This window comes from Macaca thibetana, chromosome Y (assembly GCF_024542745.1).
Source record: "Macaca thibetana thibetana isolate TM-01 chromosome Y, ASM2454274v1, whole genome shotgun sequence".
NCBI lineage: Eukaryota > Metazoa > Chordata > Mammalia > Primates > Cercopithecidae > Macaca > Macaca thibetana.
The window spans coordinates 8,498,169-8,514,519 of record NC_065599.1 but is presented as its reverse complement, the minus strand read 5'-3'; the positions used below and the strand labels follow the sequence as shown (position 1 = coordinate 8,514,519).

Below are 16,351 nucleotides of genomic sequence, written 5' to 3'. Positions count from 1 at the left end.
TGATTAAACCTCTTTCTCTGCTGCAACCCGGTGTCTTGGAACAGTGACATGCCACACACGGGGCAATGGACCTATTATGGTTACAGGAAAACCATGACTTGCAGAAATGTGGCAAAAGTTTATAAACCATTTAGAAACAGCAAAAGGAACTTGTGGCCCCATCACTGGCAGAATATTCTATCAACCATGTCCTTCCAAGTTGATCTGGCAACAGAACATCCATACCCCAATATATAGACACTGGAGGCAGTTAGAAGTGTGGAATGCAGAAGCAAAGGTGAAACCAAGCCAAGTGGTCGCACCATTCCTAAGCAGAAGTGTAGCAGCTGCTGCCAGCTTGGCTTGCCACTGTCTCATGGATTTTGCCAATAAGGAGGTGAGCAGCCAAGACAGAGTCTAACAGCATCTGACAGATTCTAACAGATTTAAAGAGGCAGAAAAAGCATAGTCAGTATGGTTCCAACTGCCAAGGCTCAAGTCCCACTTGATAATACCAAACCAGGGGAGCCAAGTGTCAGACCCCATGAATCAGGGTGGCCCCTCTGCTGAGAACCTTCCTCTAACTTACTGCCAGGCAGCTTTATAGAGACACGGAAAAGCCTGAAGCTGTATTCTAAAGGGGCTGATGTAGAAGGGCCTATATTCCACTGAGAGTAGAGAGATAGATGGAGGAGAAATGGCCAAGAGCCTATCTTCCTCAGCTGGGGTTGAGGAAATGCCTCTTAGCAGCTCTTTATCAGGTGAGTTCCTCTGGCTCTGGAAGAAATCACAGGGTATCCCACCATGACATGGGCCAGAATGTGGTCAAACTTTACCTGTGTGGCCCATTTATTGCCAGGCATGGTGGAACCTTTTCACCTACAAACAATTGATAAGTGCCAGGGGAGGAAATCTGTGCCTCAAAAACCCATGCTACACAGCATGGGTCCCCTTTGATCCAGCAGGAGCTCTGTCAACAGTAGCCCAACAAGGAACTTGTGAAGCCAGCCTTAGGTGTGGGAAGGTTTAAGATCACATGGTGTTGTATGCTAATGAAATTATGGAGCACAAGTCATTATAGAATGCTGGCTGTCTCTCTTGGCTACTCATTTAGGACTGTTAATCATACCCAGGACAATAGGATAAAATCATCCAAGTTTGTCTTCTGTGCCCTCTGTTTTCTGTTCTGTGATCCTGTGTGCAAGATGGCACAATAGCCCACGTTTGTCTCTTTCCCTGCTCTGTAGTCTTGCATCTGTTTCACTGTTTGTCCATTAAACACCAAGTCCCATAAGAAGTAGGCCCAAAACCTCATGAGAATGACCTTCCCCACAGAGGTCTGAGTTCTGAGTGCTTCTTTCTCTCTCGATCATCAATCACCATTACCTGTTCCAAAACACTGTTTGAGAGGCCAACAATAATAAATTTGGTTACATCAGGTTTGCCTTTGGAGGTATCCTAAGATCTCCCTGGAAAATACCCTGTCTTATGATTTAAAGCATGTCTGTCTGCACACTTTTATCCTTAGCATTTTTGTATTGCAAACCAGGGAGATCTTTTTTCATTCATGTGCGCATGGGTTGCCAGAATTCTTGTGCTATCTTATATTGTAATGTGTAATGTACATAATTTTGTTAATACTTTCAATCCATTCATTTCAGCATCAAATAAGCATTTTTCAGGTAACTGTGACATTTTAGGCATTGAACTGAATGATAAGGACATGCTATCATTTTTGATAAATTTAATTAGTCTCTTTGTATCATTAAAAGCACATGATAAATTACTTTGGCATGTACAACTGCTATTATGCTGAACATCAGATTATAGCTCTTGTCTACACATAGTGGTTGATAGCACACTAGCTGTTTTATGATAATGAAGAAAACCTATAAAATGAGAATTCTTCTGCTGAACCTATTGAGCTGCAAAATTACTTGGTTTTATTATGTGGTGGTACAAGAACTTAATGACCACTTTATTGATTTGCTTTCTCTGACTTTTCAGACAACTGTTAAACCAGAAGAAATTTTCTTGACTTTATAGAGCAATTTGTTCTATTTTTCATCCAAAATGTGGTTTTCATACATGACATGAGAAAAATGTGGGTTCTTTTCTCTCATATTATTTTCTGCCTTTATGGAAAAACAAGTATAGGCAGATTAGCTTGCCTGTAGAACAAAGCAAACCACATGCCGGTTTACAGGAGACCTACGCTAAGTGCATGTTTACCATGTCCCATGCTTATGCACACAAAATAAGGATTGTGGTGTTTCAGCCTCATAACCAAGCTATGAGCTGTGATCTACAGCTGCCTATTTCACAACAGCTTTTTTTTTTTTTTTTTGAGACAGGGTCTCTGTCACTTACGCTGAAGTGCAGCGATGTGATCATAGCTCACTCTAGCCTCAACCTCCTAGGCTCACATAATCTTCCCACCTCAGTTTTGTGAGTAACTGGGACAAAGGCATGTGCCACCATGCCTGGCCAATCCTTCCTTTTTTTTTTTTTTTTTTTTTTTTTGTAGAGACTGTGTTGCCCACGCTGGTCTCAAACTCTTGGGCTCAAGCAATCCTCCCACTCCAGCTTCTGAAAGCACTGTCATTAGAGGTCTGAACCATTTTAACTGGCCGAAACACCTACTGTTTATACATATTAACGTCTTTGAAATTGAAGTATGTCTTACAGCATAATCAACAGCATCTTATGCTTACTTTTGGCCAGACAGCAAGCAGGATGGTCATGTCCATCTGCACGTGCATGTGCTGGGCCATGAACATAGTCACTTCAAATGAGTTTTGTGAGATGTTGTTGCTACATGTGGCAATTTCCCATGCCCAGCAGATGCCATTGACAGCAGGAGGAATTGTCACCTCTCTGAAAATCAAAGACATCTGTTTCAAACTATGGGAGTCTATTGAAGCTGACCAAGTATCTCCCAGGGGTGAGCAGCCAACCTCTCAGCTGCTTTAGACAGGAAAGTTAGGGCTAAGTTTAACGTTTCTCTGCTCCCAGGCTGAAATGAGTACCATGTGCATCTGTGCAGTTGTATTGGGGAAATTTGAGAAGTAACTCAAATTATTATGGCTTTGTTGCATACAGGCTCCCAAGTAACTGGTTGCATATGGTGAGTATACACACAAGTTCAGCTAATTTGGGGGAATAAGGTTCCCTATGGCATGCTGAATGCTTTTGTGTGGGTGGAGCCTTCAGAAGCCAACTCAGCATACTGTTTATATTGCTTCCACTTGTGTATATATACTAGAAATTGATGCATTATAGGCTGTAGTTTCTTGTCCTATGAATGTTGGGGGAGAGGCAGGGACTTCTAATCATGAAGAGCCATAGGTGCAGAACTGCTAGTATTTTGGGGGCCCAAAACACAGATGTTCCATTTGAACTGTAATCTTTGTGACTGACAGTTTGCCGAGTGGAGCCTCTGGAAGAGGGAGGCAGCATCCATCCAGGGGCCTCTTGGGGTCATGGATTTGAGGGCCTCCAATGAACCTGTCAGTGGCAGCTCTTTGCAAGACAGCACACTTCACTTGCTACCTGGCTGTTGTCAAAAATGAACACCTGAGCCATGAAGATCTCCTTGTTCTCTAGCCTGCTGTTACTCTTTGGAGTGCATCAATGGTGACTCAATGAGTAACAAGACAGGAAAGGGCCCCAAAAGACTCGGTTGTCCAATGGAAATGGAATTTTCTGGAAGGCAGCTCACCTGCTGCAGGGCCTCTCGGCTTTGCATTTTGGCAGTTCTTTTTGAGAAACTTTATCTGCTCCATTCCCGCTGTTTCAGTGGGGCCCTTTGTTCCTCCAAGGTTCCCCTAATGCCAGGGCCTAGTTCACAGATGGTTTGCCTAAGATGAAACCCAATGGTGTCCACTGTGTTGCCATGGATGTTCAACTTCAGTAACGTCCATACAGAACCTGGAGTAGGGAGAACTCAAGGCCATTCTTCCAGCTCTGCCCAAAACTCTATTGATAAACCTTTTATTTTATGGATTCGTGTGGGCTTCCCACCTGGAAAATTCTTACATCACAGCAGCTGACTCAGTCATGTGACATGCCACTGCAGATAACCCCATTCAAGGGCTCTATTCTGATGAGGCTACCTGGCATAAAGCTGCATCCCTCAGATTACCCCTCTTCTAATGGGGTCAGCAATGACCTCAGACCTGAAGCCCCACTTCGGGGCTGTTGAAGGTGCCCTGTCCTTGTTCAACATTTATTAATTTTGAACTTATTCTACACAGTGCCAGTAATGTTTGTCAAATCACTCAAAATGGCATGCTGGTTACAATATAATCCCAGCACAGCATGAAGATGACTGCAAGTTCAACATTGAAAAAAAATCTTCTTAGCATTCTTTTCAGTCACAAACATTTACAAACTGAACATTTGTTAAAAACAGGAGCTCATGCAATGGAAAACACAATCTGCATAGTCAGAAATAAAGTGTGGGGTAATGGAGATAACTCTGGCTGTTAAAAAAGTACCCTTCAAGAAAGTGGAGATGCTATGTGACTTGCTATTATATCACTCTGTCTAGACCAGTGTTTGAAACATAGGAAGAGGCTCAGAGAGTTACTGAATGAATAAATATTATTGAATTTTCTACCAGAAAGGTGAAACACAAGATCACTGGGAGAGAGGAGATCAAATTACAAACAAAGCTACTTAAGCTTTTCTTCTACCATGAAGAGAAAAAGGAGAATAAGGGCAAACACATTGAACAAAATAAATGCTTTTCATTGTTCTTTGTCCCCATGGATACCTCAGATAGCTGATGGAAGTTAAATTGTCAATAAATTGCAATTTGTTGGGTGGGAGCTCTCACAGATGCTTATTTCCAAACTTCCTCTATAGAGAGAGGAAGAGTGAAAGGTTTTCGTCTCTGTAAGAAGTTCCATTGACACTATTTGAATAGGAACTGCCTGAAGGTGGGGTTTGGGTGGGGCATGGAGTAGTGGAACAGTAGAAGAAATGGAAAACATCTATAATGGTTAATTTTTCATTCCAAACATCACCCAGAATATCATTTAAAAAAATATTGTGTTGTGTGTTATGTGTGTGGTTATATAATGCTGTTTTAATTAAAGGATGTGTTTATTTATATGGCTGGTTTTCCTAGAACTAGGAATGTATGTATGTTTTCAGGAACTGAAAACTATGCATAGCTGATTTATCTTATCCACACTAAAAGTATCCACAAATAAAATGATAGAATTCTGCAACTTAAACAAGAATTTAACAGCTGCCATTAGTCCATGACTTCCTATGTGCTTGTTTATATTTTGTAAAAAAAAATTTTCTTTTGCTTAAGGCAAAATCCACAATAAAAAAGTTCTTGGTTTCAGAAAGACAGTTTTGGAACACAGTAAAAATATTTCTTTCTTTGCTTTGATGTGTTTGTGGGAATCCGAAACTTCTAAGCATTTCTTTTCTTTTTCTTTTCTTTTTGTTTTGGGATGGAGGCTTGCACTGTCGCCCAGGCTGGAGTGCAGTGGCATGATCTCGGCTCACTGCAACCTCCACCTCCCAGGTTCAAGTGATTCTTCTGCTTCAGGTTCCCAAGTAGCTGGGATTACATGTGTGCATCACCATGCCCAGCTAATTTTTTGTATTTTTAGTAGAGACAGGGTTTCACCATGTTGGTCAGGTTGGTCTCGAACTCCTGACCTTGTGATTCATCTGCCTCAGCCTCCCAAATTGCTGGGATTACAGGTGTGAGCCACCGCACCTGGCCTAAGTTCATTTGTTTATAGTGAATATTTCAGTGACTTATCAGAGAAGCAACGTAATAGTAATAATAGCTTGCCTTGTATTGTATTTCATGCTGTTAGTGTTTGAGATTTCAAGTCTAAATAAAAAGCATTATAATTTCTCTGTAATTAAAAACCAGCATACATTGGGCCCAGTTGCTCTTGCCTGTAATCTCAACACTTTGGGAGGCTAAGGCAGGCCGAGGACTTGAGGCCAGGAGTTTAAGACCAACCTGGCCAACATGGCAAAACCCATCTCTACCAAAAAATACAAAAATTAGCCTGGTTTGGTGGCAGGCACCTGTAATCCCAGCTGCTCAGGAGGCTGAGGCAGGAGAATTGCTTGAACCTGGGAAGTGGAAGCTGCAATGAGCCAAGATCACGCTACTGCACTCCTGTCTGCATGACAGAGCAAGACTCCATCTCAAAAAGCCAACCAACCAACAACAACAAACCCGGCACATAAAAATACCTGTGAATTGAGAATTTTAAAATAGTTTTTAGAAAAAATAGCTGCAGTTTGAACTTACTCACTCTGGCTTTTTTTTTGAGCTGAATCCTCCATCTCGCCTAGGCTAGAGTGCAATAGCAACATGATCTTGGCTCACTGCCGCCTCCGCCTCCAGGGTTCAAGTGGTTCTCTTGTGTCACCCTCCTGAGTAGTTGGGAGTACAGGCATGTGCCAGCCCACTGGACTAATTTTATATTCTTAATAGAGATGGGGTTCACCATGTTAGACAGGGTGGTCTCGGACTCCTGATCTCGGGTGACCCACCCGCCTCAGCCTCCCAAAATGCTGGGATTACAGGTGTGAGCGACCACACTTAGCCTGCTTTTTTACTTAGGTTCTTATTCACTTCCATTTACCTTGACTATATTAGTGTAAGTATTTTTTCTCTCTCTCCCTCACCACCCTGTCTGTCTCTCTCCCCTCTCCCCAACCATCTGTCTGTCTCTCTCTGTCTCTCCCCATCATCTGCCCACAATTTTCCCAGAATTAGTTTTGAGGTTAGAGACAGAAACAGAAGTTGACTTATCATATTACTGAATGGTCCCTCAATAGCATAAAAGGGCACATTTAACAAAAGTCTTTCCTAAAACTCACCCAAGTAATTGAAAGTGAAATGCGTCTTAACAGAGATAAGAGAATACAATTCAATAAAAGTAGCAGAAAGCCTCAAATGACTGATACAGATAGAGATTTCCCACAAATTACTTCCCAATATTGAATTAAAATTTGCCCAAATGACCCATCTTTATATTCCAGAGCTCATCAATGCATTGATATAAGGAAGGCTATATTATTTTACTCACTATTTTTCTAAGTTGGTGTGCCGTGTAAAATCCTTTAAATCTCCTTGCAGCTCTTCTTTTATACCCATGCTTACTCCTGTGTGATTTCATTTGGCTCATTTGATTTTGAACATTATGTATATAATGGTTATCCTCAAATCTTTGTCTCCCAGGAGAGTGAAAAGCTATAAAAAAAGGCATTTCCTCCCTACAGACAGGCACAGTGAGCTCCACAGAAGGCCAGTCTCATTCTTATGCCTTTGCATCCTCACAGCTTAGCTCCGCACATATCAGTGAGAACATACGATGTTTGATTTTCCATTCTTGGGTTACTTCACTTAGAATAATAGCCTTCAATCTCATCCAGGTCACTGCAAATGCCGGTAATTCATTCCTTTTTATGGCTGCATAGTAGTCCATTGTATAAATACACTATAGTTTCTTTATCCACTTGTTGATTGATGGTCATTTGGGTTAGTTCTACGATTTTGCAATTGTGAATTGTGCTGCTATAAACATGCATGTGCAGTGTGTTTTTCAAACAATGACTTCTTTTTTCTAGGTAGGTACCTAGTAGTGGGATTGCTGGATCAAATGGTAATTCTACTTTTAATTCTTTAAGGAATCTCCACACTGTTTTCCATAGTGGCTATACTAGTTTACATTCCTACCAGCAGTGTAGAAGTGTTCCCTGTTCACTACATCCATCCCGAAGACTTTGGTGTCTTGGGGAAAAGAGTGGGAGGGGGATGAGGGATAAAAGACTATAAATATGGTGCAGTGTATACTGTTTGGGTGATGGATGCACCAAAATCTCACAAATCACCACTAAAGAACTTACTCATCTAACCAAATACGATGTACTTACTCATGTACCCCAATAACTTATGGAAAAATAAAAAAAGAAGGCCAGTGTCATTGCAAGCATGGGTTATTTAAACCACAAAGTTCTCATTTTCTCCCCATGGGTCAGTTCCCTCTCTTGGACCCTTTACATTTTCATTTTTTCTGACAATGACATATTGTTTTACTAGGAACTTAAGATAGCTCTACAAAACTATAGGGCTACTTCATCCCTGAAGTCAACAATTTTCAGTCATCTGAAAGCTGCCTTTTGGTTCCTTATTATTCCCAAGAGTAACACTTGATAACTCAGCCTTGTTCTTCTCTAACTTTGCATCTAGAAAGAAAACAAAACAAAAAAAAGAAACAAACAAACCATTGCTTTCTGACCCATTCTTTCAACAAATGATGCATTTAATATTGCAACAGAAGCTTAGGACCCTGTGTTGCTGTGAACGTGAACATGCAGTGTGTGGCATTGTTATTATGACTTCATTATATTTTTAAATTTCAGGAATACTGAGTGAGATAAATTATAATTCCTGGTTCATGACATTTTCATCACTGTTCCAGGTATAGACCATTTTACCTATTTAGCTAACTATTTAATTAGGTATTGTTAACAGCATGATGGACACCAGAAAATCTCACTGATACGAACAAAAGTTGCCTTATACAATCAATAAATCTTCCTGTTTTGTCCACTATTATCTTATAATGTATGCCTATGGTGATCTCTTCCTTTTTATATAGATTTTTTGCATGTATTTGTTTGTTCGTTTGTTTTGAGACAGAATCTCCCTCTGTCATCCAGGCTGGAGTGCAGTGGCATGATCTCAGTTCACTGCAACCTCCATCTCCTAGGTTTAAGAGATTTTCCTGTCACAGTCTCCTGAGTAGCTGGTAGTACAGATGCATGACACCATGCCTGGCTAATTTTTCTATTTTTATAGAGACAGGATTTCTGCATATTGGCCAGGCTGGTCTCACACTGCTGACCTCAAGTGATCCACCCACCTTGGCCTCCCAAAGTGCTGGGATTACAGGTGTGAGTCACCATTGCTCGGCCTATTGCACATATTTGTTTCTACAAGTATCTCTTTTATTCTGGTTACCTTTAACTTTATAAAGAAAGAGTATATCCTGCCATGTATAGTCTGTTGGCATTTTCTTTCATATACTATTATATTAAAGTTTTTGTTTAACATATCCATCTTTGTCATTAATTTATGTTGACAGCTGCACAATATTTCAGTATGTGAATACCTAAGAGTTTATGCATCTGCTCGTCTATCATCAGACACTTTATTGCTTTAAGCTTCTTGCTAACATGAGCTGTGCTGCTGTAAAGTTGCTTTGTCCAGACTTTGATAATAATATGCAGTAGCTTAAGTTGGGTTCCACCAGGAGTGAAAATGAGGAATCATCATCTATGTGGGTGGTCATTTTTTTGGAAGTGACATCTGACTGTTTTCCATAGTCATTGCATTAATTGATACTCGCACCAGCAAAGTATTAAAGATGCTTTGAAGCCAGGTGCAGTAGTTCATGTCTGTAGTGCCAGCTCATTGGAAGGCTTGCTTGAATCCAGGAGTTTGAGATCAACTTGGGGAATAGTGATACCCCATCTCTAAATTTTTTTTAAAATAAAAGATGTTATGAAGCCATACACTGTCCAAGAAGTTAACATGGTCAGGCTTCTAAATTGCACTGAGTTAGCATGGTCACACTTACATCAAATTGTTGCCAAAGGTATAAAACAACATAGACTGTGGGCTTATTTTGTATATTTTTTCCAATCACCAATAATTCTGAACAACCTTTTCTATGTCTTTTAGAAATATATTTCTTCCTCTGTCCATGCCTCTTTATATGTTTTTATCATTTTTCTTTTGGCCTATTTTGTGCTCTTTTCATGTGTAGGAATTAATTCCATATTTTCATTCTAATACTTTGTCTGGTATGTACAGTAAATGCATTTTCTTCTACATTATAATCTCTTTTCTTTCTTTAAGATGTCTTTGATAAACAGTATGCTTTAATTTTAATGTAACAAAGGGGATCAAAAATTTTTCCTGTCTTATTTTTAAGTTAATGTGCTTTATGTAAGAAATAGCTCTTATGCTGGATTCGTCTTTGATTTGCCCCCTGATTTGTCTCTCATCTCATAAAATGGTTTGAAGATTTCCTTCCTCACTTTGCTGGTCCTCTTCAGGCTTTTCTCCAGGGTAAGTCATTATTGCCATCTTAACCTTTGTCTTTGAAAGTGTTGTGCCTATGAGGGAACTTCAGTCTCTAGTGTTAACTCTGTGACTTTGGGAGCAGGGCTGGGGTGTCCTCCCAGGGAAGCCCTTTGCATGGAGAAACACTGTCTCTACAAAAATAGAAAATTTAGCCAGGTATAGTAGCACACACCTGTAGTACTAGCTATTGTGGCAGACGAATCGCTTAAACACAGCATGTGGATGTTGCAGTAAGCTGAGATCATGCCACTGCACTCCAGCCTGGAGTGCAGAGGGAGAGGGAGTGTAGACGGAGGGAGACTGTCTCAGTCTCTTTTGCCCCTTGCTGGCAAGTGTAACCAGGACATGTAGCATTAGATCAGCCAAACAACTAATACTTTCTGGGAAGCAGAGAGAAGGATGTGGTCTGATGATTTCCACATGGGTTCAGGCTTCCATAATTTCAGATAAAGTTTATGTTATTCATAAATTCCTATATCATATTTTTGAAAACCTGGAGTAAAGGTTATATGTGGAATACAACAATTGTATTCCACAGAAATTGTAAGAAAAAAAGAGCCTGCATACTGAAGAGTGTTGAGTATTTCCAGTCCCAGGCAATGAATCTGTTGAGCACCTATGAGAAAACGCCATCCGCCATAAGAAGTTGAGATGGAGATAGACATGTGAACAAAGACTTGATAAGGTGTGACAAACATAATAAAAATGAATAGCATGAAGAAGAAAACACTCAGGAGTGTTAGAATGTGTCAGCACTCAAGAGAGAGAACAACATCCACCACTGGCATGCTCATGGAGTGACAGTGTGAAGGTGCCAGCTGTTTTGTTCTGCCAAAGCATGGCTGACACTGGTGGGTCTGGGGAGAGATGAGCTTTGCTGAGGGAAAACATAAAGCGACTCTTACTGCATGATAAACAATTGTCACATCAGCGGGGGGGATCTAGCCATGATTTGTAAAGTGGGCAGCAATAATAGCAGATTCTAATTTTAGAAAGAAGGTTGTGAAGGCATCTGGATGGTTGAGAAGGCAGATTTCAGACCAGAGGCAAAGACGTGATAAGAGCTAACACTTCCAGTGGTGTTCACCGATATTAACTCAGTGATTACTTATGACAACACCACAAAGTTGGTACACTTTTCCCAATTTCCAGTTGAGAACAATGAGCTAACATAAATAATATCCCCAAATCCACACTTCTAAAAGCTTCCACAGGGTCTACTTGATGTTCAGATCCAGGCAGTCTTTTGCAGGCTCTGTGTTTTCAGCAGCTTTTATTTAACTGATTGTCTTGGGTACTTTTGCAATATGCCAGGCATGATTCCTGCACTGGGTGATGGGGGCAGAATTGTGCATGTGTCTCACCCTGTGGAAATGCCCAACAGGGATTTGGTCTAATGTAGCAAAAGCTCAGGGCAGAGGTGGTTGGGACACGTGCAAATCTTAGAGCTCTGCAATGCAACTAGGGAAAGACCCAAGGAGCCACTCATAGACACCGCCTCTTTGTATAGCTACTTGACAAAAAGCAGAGTCCTCATCTCTGGGAAGGAAACTCAGGGTCTGCAGTGGGCCCCGGTCAAAAATAAATGATCCACACCTGGGCCAGCGCTCCTCACCCAAGTGGACACCAGGCCAGGGCTGGGCAAATGAGATTATGGTTTATACAGCATAGACAGGAGAAAACAGAGCCCCAGTACTAACTGGGTTCCGTAAGGTAGAGCAAGAACATCCCCAATTCCTGCCACATGGGCTTTTTTCCCATGCAAATCTTCCTTGTCCAACTTGCCCTTCAATTCTATCACATGGAACAGAATTATTTCAAGAACAGTGACAAATCCAGAAGGAAGCAAAAAGAGGCTCCAGGGAAGAAAACTGGGAAAGAGACATGGGAAAACTAGTGATATGTGCTGTTTAGGAACAAGACTTTCAAAGAAAGGGGTTTGTGAATAAGTCAGTCCCATAAGCTTAGCAAGGTAAGAGCAAAATAGTTGGGGAGATTTTGTATCCTCAGCAAGAAGTAATTCTCTGGTCTGCTTAGTGCTTGAAGTACAATTAGTGGGAAAATTTTTGGTTCAAGATGATGGAAAAGACTCCTGTTCTACTTTGAAAAAATGAACTACAATAATGAGGAAAGGAAATAACTTTCCATCTAGAATTCTATTCTCAAAAAGTATTCTCCAAAAGTAAAAATGAAACAAAGACATTGCACTATATCACCTCAAAAAAGAAATTTTCTATTGGAAAATACATTTCCAGTGGAATCATACTAATATATCTATTATCTATCTATCTATCTGTAATTATATATAATTATAGATAGATTACATTAAATATATGTAATTCTATATAATATATATAAGTTCTTCCTTAAAATTAATCTTAAATATAATTACATATATTTAAGTGCTTCCAGCAGAAGGAATGATCCCAGATGCAAACATGGAAATGTAGGAAAGAAGCAGCAATGAAAAGGATAAATATATATAAAAATAAATCATAATGAATATTGATTATAATGTTTGTGAAAGCATTATAATGTTTGTGAAATTTGAATTATATAATGAGAATCAAAATGTACAAATTGATAAATAAAAAATAGAGTTTACAAACAGTGCTTATAATTAGGGAAATTATATATATACATATACACACACAAAAATTATATACACATATCTAAATCTATCTATCATCTAGTGTCTTATAATCTTTAATCTCTGTATAGGCAGTTATGACCGTCATAAAGTTTTTGCAGACGAAGTTAAAAAGTCCTTTGATATTAAATAGACAAGGAACAAGTGCACCTAATTCTCCGGAAAATAGGAAAGGTCTTAGATTGCTTTTCATTTCTTTTTTTGTGCATAATGGCAAGAAGCAGTAACTCACTTGGCAATAGTCTACTAATATGAATGAGTTGACAGTTCTCCAATCATGCCACTGGTATTCACTGGGTTCTTCTGTATAATAACTCAGGAACATCACCACTTGTATGAATGCTGTCAACTGAACCAACTGAACACTTTTCCTAGCACCATCCTCCCCTATGTGTGAAAAGCATTACAAACATTGAGATGTTGAAAATAAGTTCCTCAGGAAAAAATACCACCTGACCTCTCAATTCAGAATGGTAGCTACTAATTATTTGCAGGAGGACAAAAAGAAGCTTGTTGAATACATATCCATTCCTCCCCTTCAGTCGCTTTTTGAACACAGAAATTGTTACCATATTGCTAGGTACCTGAGCTATCTCAGGCTATGTCCAGAAAGACCAGGGAGAAACATTCCCACTAGGAATCCCCACTTAAACATTAGGCAAATCCTATTAACCATTTTTTTTTTCTTTTCTGTTTTCTCATTTTTCAGAAAACAGGGTCTCGCTCTGTCATACAGCATGGAGTGCACTGGTGTGATCTTAGCTCACTGCAGTCTCAATCTCCCAGGTTCAGGTGATCTTGCTTCAGGCTCTCTGGGACTAGAGGCGTGTACCACTTTGCCTTACTTTTTTTTTTGGAGGGGGTTGAGGGGAGAGACAGGTCTTGTGATGTTGCCCAGGCTCCATTTACCATGTTTAATACCCAAATGTTGTCCATCTGTGTCCCAGCAAAACACAGATTACTAAGAAAACAAAAGCCAAAGTGAACTCCTGGCCTTGGCACTCCCTGAAACTCGAAGTCGACCTTTGATGTGCTGCATAGTGCGTGAGGAGGACTGGGCATTCAGAGGCCCAGAAACAATGAGGAGAAGAGACCGGAAGGGAGTCAGCTTTGCTTTCTGACTGAAACACCCAAAATTCAATCTTAGAGTAGAATATTCTCCAGCTGGTTCACACTAGCAACTATAGAAAATCTTAGAAGTAGCACTCACACCTGTAATCACAGCACTTTGGGAGGCCAGAGTGGGCAGATCAAATGAGGTCAGGAGTTTTAAGACCAGTCGGGCCAACATGGTGAAACCCCGTCTCTACAAAAATTATCCAGGTATGGTGGCACACACCTATAACCCCAGCTCCAAAAAAAGTGGTTCCAAACAGAGGCTTCTGTAGACATAATTCACATACAGTCTGCCTTTGTCAGTTAGTTTTGTAGGGAATAGTTGGAAAGTTTTTCAAAGCTACGGAAAAAATTATTTGAAATGCTACACTAATTTCCCTAATTTAGGTCAGTGTGACTGTAGAGATCCTGGAATGGCTTGCAATATTTAAATCCACACTAGATGTAATCTAGTTGGTGCTAAGTGCGATTGTGGCATGACTACCCCAGTCAGAAATATGCCGTACATCGGGCAGCTTTGTCCTAAAACTAGGTTATCACACATGGAAGATTCTGTGCTTTCCTTCCTGTTTCATTTAAATGGCCAGCGTGTGGCACTGTCTTCGGTTAAAAAGCTGCTGTTGTAATTACACCCCAAGCCCCCTGGCATTTATGTGCCTCCATGTAAATTTTGATAGGCTTGAAAACATCAGAGAAACTGAAGACTTTTTGTTTCGTTTTGTTTTGTTTCTGGAGACGGAGTCTCACTCTGTTGCCCGTGCTGGAGTGCAGTGGCACCATCTCCCACTGCAACCTCCGCCTTCCCGGTTCAAACGCTTGCCCTGCCTCAGCCTCCCAAGTAGCTGGGACTATAGGCCCCAGCCACCACGTCCAGCTAATTTCTGTACTTTTAGTAGAGACGGGGCTTTACCATGGTGGCCAGGCTGGTCTCCAACTCCTGACCTCGTGATTCGCCCGCCTCCCTCTCCGTAAGTGCTGGGATTACAGGTATGAGCCACTGCGACTGGCTGACTTTTAATAGAATAGAGTTTCAGTAACTCAGAAGAGCACCTGTGGATTTATCTTCATGTTTAAACATGAAATTCAGAATAAACACGATTATTTATTTGAACTTTGTATTTTAAACTGCCTCAAAAAAGCCTCACTTTACAAAATGTTAAGTACAAATTTTACTGAAAGTACATTATGCATGTCACCTGAAAAGTAGGACACTCAAAAGTTACAAATGTCATTTTTAATTAAAAGTTATATCATTTAAGACTTCATTAAACTTATGCTTCTATTAATTGGTTTATGCTTCTCCAAGTATTTGTTTAGGTACAAGCCAGTAACATTTTGTCATGTCAAGAACCAGAAGTACAATGGTTACTGTTTATATTTTTAAGTAGCCTCCCATATTTGACTTTAAGTGTTCCTAACTATTTATATGTTTTTCAGTATCTATGGCTTATATGTAGAATTTGACATGAGAGCCCTAAGTATTTATGGTTACTTATAGTAGCATTGATAACATTAGAAGTGGATAAAATTAGTTAACTGCCTTGTCACTGGGGCAAGTATTCAGTTTTACTGGCATCAAGCAGCCTGTGAAACCACTGGGTTTCAAAACTCCACCTTCTTTGCTGGGTGCAGCATCTGTTCTGCTGTGTAAGACACCAGAATCAACAGAGGCCATCACATGTTCTAGAGAGACAGATTCACGGCGGAGTTTTGAGAGGGAAATCACACCCACAGCCAAACATCACCATAGCCATCACCAGATAATTGCCCAAAGGCATGTGAAAATGCACCCTATGACACACTTTATTATTTGTAATTATTTTAACTTTAGTAATGATTGTATCCAGGAAAAAAACCAGCCATGACCTAGTCTGCATTTTCAGCACAAGTGTAGAGCAGGAAGTAAACAAATTTAACACTGATTGATGGTGACATGACATGAAAGGGCAAAGAGAAATTCTTGAGAAGTGGTGGTAGTTAGAAGTCATAGTATTAGACAATTCTTTGTATATTTTGTAAAATAAGTTTAAAATATCTTTAAAATAGTCTTCAGTGCAGAAAATAATAGGAAACACAATTCTGAAACTTTGTAAAATCTTAGGAAACATCTTGGTGACTGACAAAAGTGATCTCTTTAAACTGTATGGACTGCAACTAAATTTTTATAATCTTGTTGAAGGGGAAAATGTGTTACATGCTAAAATTATACCCAAATAGGGTGTCTAGCCTTGCAAGATAGTAAAAGAAAGTAGAAGACTATAAATGGATGTGATGGTCTTTTGTGCAAATAAGAGTGTATGTTAAAATACCCTATGCCAAAAGCAATAATTGTTATTTGTAAAATCATTAAATTGGCCATCAGAGACCACATGGGTACATTACCATGCACATGAATCTCATTCTTGCCTGAAGCCACATTGCAAAAGACGCAAATTTGACATTTATCCGTTTGATTCTTTTGT

The 16,351-nt window shown here is 40.0% G+C and overlaps 1 protein-coding gene across 6 annotated transcripts in view; it reads left to right on the top strand.

The window, feature by feature from the left end:
- The window catches only part of LOC126947191 (thymosin beta-4-like), a 196,830-nt gene that overhangs the window by 31,070 nt on the left and 149,409 nt on the right, over positions 1–16,351 (top strand). The window contains exon 3 of one of the 6 annotated variants that reach the window (XR_007722957.1): positions 13,483–13,568. The exons of the other annotated variants lie outside the window; for them this stretch is intronic. The gene's annotated coding sequence lies outside the window, so the exon portion shown is untranslated. Of the gene's footprint in view, positions 1–13,482; positions 13,569–16,351 lie in introns of those variants that run through there. 6 annotated transcript variants of the gene reach the window in all.